Here is an 8302-nt window from a genome sequence, read left to right on the forward strand (position 1 = left end):
TTGATTGCCCATGATGAATTTCTCCAATAGGAGACAATAAAGGCTTATCTTATCTTATCTTATCTTATCTTATCTTATCTTATCTTATCTTATCTTATCAGAATCAGACTCAGAATTTATTGAGCCCCGATGGGAAATTCTTTGTTACAAGTTGCAATGGAAAGTAGGTCAGTCTCAAAACCTCACGAAAAATGCATGCCATGGTTCGGACAAAGTTGCTTTTATTTTCATTCAAATTTTTGGGTAACAATCCTCTCATCATAAAAACCACATTTCAGTTTTTGTCATTTTTGTGCTCAGGCCCTAATAATGACTACTGGTAAGGTTGACAAGAGATTCATCCTTTCTCTGCCTGTCTCTGTGCTTCATGAAAGCTGGCCTTCGAGACCGGAGACTTCCCACATGCCACAACTTAATGGCTGGGACTGGATCAAAGTCTGTGATGCAAACAGGGGACAGCTGTACAGTCAGCAGGTCTGACAAGGTCTGATTCTTAAGACTGGCCCGCCAGTCACTTTTGACCCGCTTCATGGCACTAAATCCCCGCTCACAATCAGCTGTTGAAGCAGGGATGCAAAGGATGAGGTCAACCACATGCAGTATGTCTGGGCAGTCCAGGCCAAGCTGTTGATTGAACCTCACGCCATGAGATGTTTTTTAGAACAATGGGGTCCTGGTACAACCTTGACTTAAGAACAGTCCACTGGTGCAGGACTTCTTCCACCTTCACCCCAGCTCTCAGCAGCACAGGTTCAAAGTGCGTGATGAGGTCCTGCACATCAGAATCCCCAAAATCTAAAATAATAATCAAAACATCATATTAGAATGATTTCTGAAGGATCATGTGACACTGAAGACTGGAGTAATGAAGCTGAAAATTTTGCTTTGATCACAGGAATAAATTACACGTTACTATATATTCACAGCTGTAGCTGTTTTACATTGAAATTATATTTCACAATATTACTGGGTTTGTTTTGTATTTTAATGAAATAAATACAGCATTGGTGAGCATAAGTGACTTCTTTTAAAAACATAAAAAATCTTACCGACCCCAAACTTTTGAACGGCAGTGTAGATACAGTATGTATAGGTATTTTGTACATTTTGTAAATATATATAAGAACACCAAGTTTGTTGTGCCTTGTAGGCATATATGTGTAGGGCTGCATAAAATAACAATAGCCTAGATAGCAGGCAGCCTATAAATCGTTAAAAATGAACACTTCTGTAACACTACACTAGACAAAAATATATGGATTATCATGTTACTTCAAACGTTTCCATTTGTCATGAAATGAGATTGGAGTAAAAACATGAAGCCTAATGTTTGGCGTGTTTTTTCATTTTCAAAGGCACAGCGCGACTGACTTTTATATGGTGCTGTGTTTAATTATCTAACATAAAAATATTCTTGTGTCGTACATTTATATTCATTTAGCATTTGGCTTCATGGTTTCACTCCAATCTCATTTCATTACATTTTAGTCTGGCACCCGTTTAACTAGTAGCTACAATGTAAAGTTTATGCAACAACATGCTTACTATTATGTGTCTTACCTTAAAAATCGTTCTCATAATCAAATCGTGTTCTTCTAATTCTTCTGAGGTAAATCCAAGGTAAACAGCACAGCAGAAACACAGTCTTCCAAACTCGTGAAAGCAGAGGAATACTGAAGTCGCTGATTCTTTGTTTAGAGGTGATGAGGGCGTTAACAGTTCTGCGTTCCTTCACGTGGATCACTTGCATGAGAACAGATCGTGCGCGCGTGGGTGTGGTCACATTACAGTGAATTAGCTCGGGCTGGAGAAACTGTTCATCTCGTTGCTTTCATACGGATTTCTTGAACCGAGAATATTTGTTTTTGATATGATTTACATCATTTAAAAAAGGAGACTTTAGAGTTACAGATCATTTTCTGTCACGTTTCAGAATGAACTTCACATTGAAAGAGAAGACAGAACGCGCATCATGTTTTTTTCTTTATTTTACGAAAAACACAACTTTTTGTTTTCATTATTAGTGTACACAAATAAAAGAAGACATTTAATTTTAATGATGTATAACACTTGCCTGTATGACAAAAATCGACGGAGTTATTTTAGTCTCGTTTGCACTGATAAGAAAAAAAGCGAGACTATCGTCCCAGTGGGTTAAACAGTCTTTTTGCATTTTACAGACACAATTTCATATTGCGATTAGAATAAAGATCTTAAGAATAAAGAACTTACCAGTCGCCACAATCCTCATCTGGATCTGTTGCTCCTCAAAAGGAAACTGAAACCAGCTTTTCTTTTGAGGTAAATTCACGAGTTTACACTTACATATAATTAGATGGAATAAAGCTGTATGCGCGCTGTCCGGGGGGAATTTGGCCCGAACCCAGAGTCAAGTCAAGTCACCTTCATTTATATAGCGCTTTTAACAGTATGGATTGTTTCACAGCAGTTTTACAGTGAAAATAGAAATTACCATAACAGATTGTTTTGGCTTTACAACAGCTGTTGGATAAAGTTATTGTCCAGATAAAGTTATTTTTGATTGATTCACTTCCGTTGTGTAGATCATTGGGGCCGCTAACACGACACCGTTCTAACAGAAAACCCTTAATGCGCTCCGGTCGCTCATCCACATAAAACAGAGCCTGGAGCTCGAGAACACACTCCCTGAAACAGTTTCGAAAGTGCAAATGATTATCCGTTATCTCTGCGCAAACCTCAAACCAGAGTACTCCCGCCATGTATAGGAATGGTTAAAACTAGAAGTGTGGAGAAGGGGTGGTGGAGGGATGCTAATAAACTGGCAACGAACATAGGTAAGACTGTAACAACTCCTCCCTTTACTGCTCTTCCTTTTTTTTTCTTTTTAAGCGGAGGTGTCACTAAAAACGCACAAGGGGATCTTTAGAATAAAAGCAATAATCGTGAATATAATAACCTTCAAAAGTGATACATACCCCATGCTATCTTAAACAGATAAACATGCCCAAGAACAGGTGTATGGGAATTAATAAGGCACACAGAAATAAACTAATATTCAGGCGGCGCTGAACAACATTCAACAAAAGACGCATCAACCAGTTCAATTGACTGACGCGCTTAGCGCAGTATATTACAAAGGACTCAATTATCCAGTGCACCCTCACAATTTTCCCCTTTCAGCTGTCCCAGTCCACAAAATTAAACCAAAAGAAAACGTCCAGGCTGACTCAAGAGTACGCTCCAGACTTTCCAACCAGAAAGCAGTTAGTCCGTGAGAATAATCCACTGTTCGGACTTGACGGAAAAACGTAATCCACACAAAAAAAAAGGAAAAAAGTAGAGCGCTGATCCAGTGGTATACCACTCCAAAAAATACAAAAATAGGACTGATCTCACCAGATCCGGAGATCGTCGGGCAATGTTACTCACGCAGTTCAGAATTTGAGTCAAGGCTCGTCCTCTTGTCGAAGACGCGCACGCGAGTAAACAATCCAGGTGAGTTAATAATTTTCTGTCCTTCTCGCTCGCATTAAAGCCGTGCCTTAACGTCTCGTTTGAAAATATACTATCAAAACCCTAAGGACACAAAGCTTTAACTATCTATAGCTGCAGCAAACAATGCTGGCGCCATGTCTTCAAAACCCTCTCTTTTTTTTTTTTACTGATTCTCACCTGGTCCTTAAGTAAGCTTAGGCCAAAATACACAGTGGAAACTAAATATACACAGGAATATTACACAGGAATACATAGGAGTATCATTCATCATACATAAACATGATACATAACCAATGTAATGCATTCTAAACCACCACAAGAGCTTGTTTCAAAGGAACACTTAAATTAATGTGACGATCTCACAAGACTGCTGTATATATATACCTCTTATAAGTGATTAACCCTCTGGGGTCTAAGGTGTTTTTAGGGTCCTTGAGATGTCCTGACATGCCCTGACATTTGTGCTTTTTTCAGTTGCTTATCAACATGTCGGGGTGGTGGTGATGGTGCAGTGGATAAGACACATGCCTTTGGTGTGAGAGACCCGGGTTCGAATCCACTGTGAGACACCAATGTGTCCCTGAGCAAGACACTTAACCCCTAGTTGCTCCAGAGAAGTGCGACCTCTGAAATATATAGCAAATGTAAGTCGCTTTGGATAAAAGCGTCGGCTAAATGAATAAATGTAAACATATTAATGGCAAAGGTGTAATTACACTCTATTTAGCACAAACAGGGCTACCATAATATGTGGGCAACATGTATGTACATGTTTGTATTTTTGAGAGAATATTATTTATGCATGGTTATTGAAAAAACTAAAACTTAAAGTTTCTGAAATAAGGCCACAAAACACATACTAAATATGTGTCCACAAAACTTTTGACTAATGGAAGTTTTCGCCTAGAGTTTTTGCTTCAAAATGATCTGAAAATCATCCTGCCAAATCATTGATATAAAAGAATACATTGATTTAAATTTTGTAAGACACTTTTTGTTTGGAAAGGCAATATGCAAGGGGGCGTGAATACTCTGATTCACATCTGAGAAGACAATGGCTTGCATAATGAGCTGTATAATGAGCTGTATAATGAGCCATTCACACAGGTGTGTCACTGAGCCACAAGAAAGAATGCAAGGACAATATATATATATATATATATATATATATATATATATATATATATATATATATATACGCACACATACACTACAAAATTGGTTCACAGTTGGAAACATCTCAAAAAAAATTTTACTTGTATTTTTGCTTGAAAAATTTATTATATCCAAGGTAAACATTTTTGGTAATTTTGTATTTAATTCTCATATTGTATTTTCAGAAAGTTTTGGAAATGTATCCTCTCAATAAAACACAATAAAAATAATTTAAAGAGAAGGCCTATATTGACCTTTTAAGATCTACCTAGTAAATATTTTCTTTGCTATTTTATTAAAAAGGTTACAATTACAGCAACAATTAAAATAACAATATTTCAAGTGTAATCTTTCTTTGTAAAAACGAATGTATACATTTTAGCAAACATATTTCAAAGTTAAGGATTCATTAGTTTGAATAAAGCCTACATTGGAACAAACACTATAATAACATCTTAGTTGATTACTTTATTTTTGACAGAACATAATATATTTAACATAAGAGCAGAAATTACCAAAGAAAAACTTATTTGATGTGGCAGTAGTCTATTTTACAGTAAAAACTTTATAATCTATCCAAAACTAGTCAACGAAATGTTGTCTTTCATATTTCGTCTGTAACATAGGCATATCGTTTGTTGTTTTTATGATATGTTAGGGCATATAAATGTTAATTTGCAGTTTAATACGTTGGTTATACAAAGACATTTTATTTCAACATAATTCAGTCGATTTTTACTCATCTCAGTATAGCAATGTAGTTTGGTAAAAGCTGTTCATTCATTCACAAACAGACGCGATTCATATTTTAAATAAATAATTTAAACAGTCTTTTTGCGGGCACATCTGTGCCATTCATTCACATACACGCAATTCATATTTAAACAGTCTTTTTGCGGTTTACATACACTAGGATATCGCGATTAGAATAATAATGTAAAACTTACTATTCTTCTCAGATGGATCCGTTGCTCCTTGAAATGTATTTAAACCAGCACTTCTGAGGTAAATTTCCCAGGATTATTCCTCACAGCCTCGCAGGCCGATGTAAAGTACTGTAAACTGATTAAATTTGGTTTGTTTTCATCGAGTTGATGTGGGCGTTAACACGTTTGCATGTGTTGCCTCAGATCATTTGCGTTTGAATAGCGTGCGCTCTCCGTGGGCGTGTCACATTAAAAGAAAATCTGCTATAATGAGCTGAAATGAGAAGGACTGACATCGATCTCTTTTCATATAGATTACATAAACAGAGAATATTTGTTATGAATTAGATCATTTAAAAGTACACACTTAAATGATTATAAAGATATATTGCTCATGCCTGGGTGAATAGCTACCAAATTCTCTCCCGACCTGAATGCAGAGACGCTGGCTAACTATCTTAAAGAAAAGCTTGGCCGTGATGTTAATTGTCAACGGGTTGTCACTGTGAGTAATAGATACAGTTCATTTAAAGTCTGTGTGGAATGCAGTGAAGTTGCAGAGATGTACAGAACTTTGGCCTGAAGGTTCTGTTGTGCGGCGATACTATGAGCCAAGTAAGGCGGGAGTGACTGGTATTAGTGTAACCAGTTGAACACTTGGAGCGGTTGTGCCGATTGGGGCTATGGCAGCACTGTCCTCTTAAATTCTCCCATGCGTGTTGCATCTTACAACTGGCGGGGGTTGCGAGTTGGCAGCAGCGCAGGGGACAGAGCTAGGCGCGTAGTTGTTGATAATTTGTTGCAAAGCTGTGACATTTTATGTTTACATGAAACTTTTTTAACTAAACAAGATTTGGGCAAATTCAATTCAATTCAAATTTATTTGTATAGCGTTTTTCACAATACATATTGTTTCAAAGCAGCTTTACAGAAAGTGCATTTCAGAAATGTACATAGAAAAATACAGTTAGTTAATCATGTATTAATTTATGGCATAACATATCGCCGGCTTTGAGTCGTCTCTTCACAGGCTTTGAGTCGTCTCTTCACAGGCGTCGAGTCGTCTCATCGCAGGTGTTGGGGCATCTGAAGTCTCCGTGAGAGGCTGGATACAAACTGGAGCTGACGAACGCTATTTACCTCGGGACTAGCTTCCCAAGATAACAGCAGAAAAGCAAATGGGAAATAATTAGCATAGCTGCTGTTCATAATATTAATGCATTCGCTCTGATTCAACAGTGGTATAAAAGGTAAGCCTTATGTGAATGCTTGGCTAAAGATATGCGTCTTTAATCTAGTTTTAAACTGGGACAGCGAGTCTGAGCCTCGAACAATATCAGGAAGGCTATTCCAGAGTTTAGGAGCTAAATGCGAGAACGCCCTCCCTCCTTTAGTGGACGTAGATATCCTAGGAATGACCAGAAGCCTCGAATTTAGTGATCTTAAAGAACATGATGGATTGTAGGGCGATAGAAGGTCAATTAAATACACAGGAGCTAAACCATTTAGGGCTTTATAGGTCAGTAGGAATACTTTGTAATTGATACGGAACTTAATGGTAACCAGTGTAGAGATGATAAAATTGGTGTTATATGATCATATTTTCTTGACCTAGTAAGAACTCCAGCAGCTGCATTTTGCACTAACTGTAGCTTGTTTATTGAGGATGCAGGACAGCCAGCTAATAAAGCATTACAGTAATCTAGTCTCGAGGTCATGAATGCATGAACTAACTTTTCTGCATCAGAAACAGATAGCATGTTACGTAGCTTAGCAATGTTTCTAAGGTGGAAAAAGGCTGTTCTTGTAACATATGAAATATGATTTTCGAAAGACAAGTTGCAGTCTAGTATAACACCCAGGTCTTAGTGGATAAAGTAACAGGACATCCTTCTAAATTAAAGTTGTATTGTACAAGGTTTTGTGGGTAGTTTTTTTTTACCAATAAGTAATACCTCTGTTTTATCTGAATTTAATAGCAGGAAATTACACGTCATCCAGCATTTTATTTCATTTAGACACTCTGTCAATTTAGATAAGTTAGTGTTTTCATCTGGTCGTGATGAGATATATAATTGAGTGTCATCAGCATAACAGTGGAAATTAATTCCATGTTTTCTTATAATATTACCAAGAGGCAGCATATATATTGAGAATAGCAGAGGGCCTAACACCGATCCTTGTGGCACTCCATAGTCTACTGACGTTATCTTTGATTTTTCCCCATTTAAACAGACAAAATGATAACGGTCTGATAAGTACGATCTAAACCAGCTTAATGCCTGTCTCTGAACACCAGTGTAGTTTTGTAGTCGATTCAAGAGTATTTTATGATCTATAGTGTCGAACGCAGCGCTAAGATCGAGTAGAACTAGTATTGAGATACAGCGTTGGTCAGAAGCTAAAAGCGCAGTTTCTGTGCTATGATGCGGTCTGAATCCTGACTGAAATTTTTCATAGATATCATTTTCTTGCAAGAAAGAGCAATTGAGTGGACACAACTTTTTCTAGTATTTTAGACATAAATGGAAGATTTGAAATGGGTCTGTAATTTGCGAGGTTATTTGGATCTAATTGCGGTTTCTTAATGAGAGGTTTTATTACTGCCAGCTTGAATATTCTTGGAACATGACCTAAAGATAAAGATGAGTTAATAATATTGAGAAGAGGCTCTTCCACTACAGGTAACACTTCTTTCAGTAGTTTAGTGGGTATCGGATCTAATAAACATGTTGTTGGTTTCG

The sequence above is a fragment of the Siphateles boraxobius genome, unplaced genomic scaffold (genome assembly GCF_051911475.1).
Source record: "Siphateles boraxobius isolate OS27281-9 unplaced genomic scaffold, OSU_SipBor_1 136, whole genome shotgun sequence".
Taxonomy (NCBI): domain Eukaryota; kingdom Metazoa; phylum Chordata; class Actinopteri; order Cypriniformes; family Leuciscidae; genus Siphateles; species Siphateles boraxobius.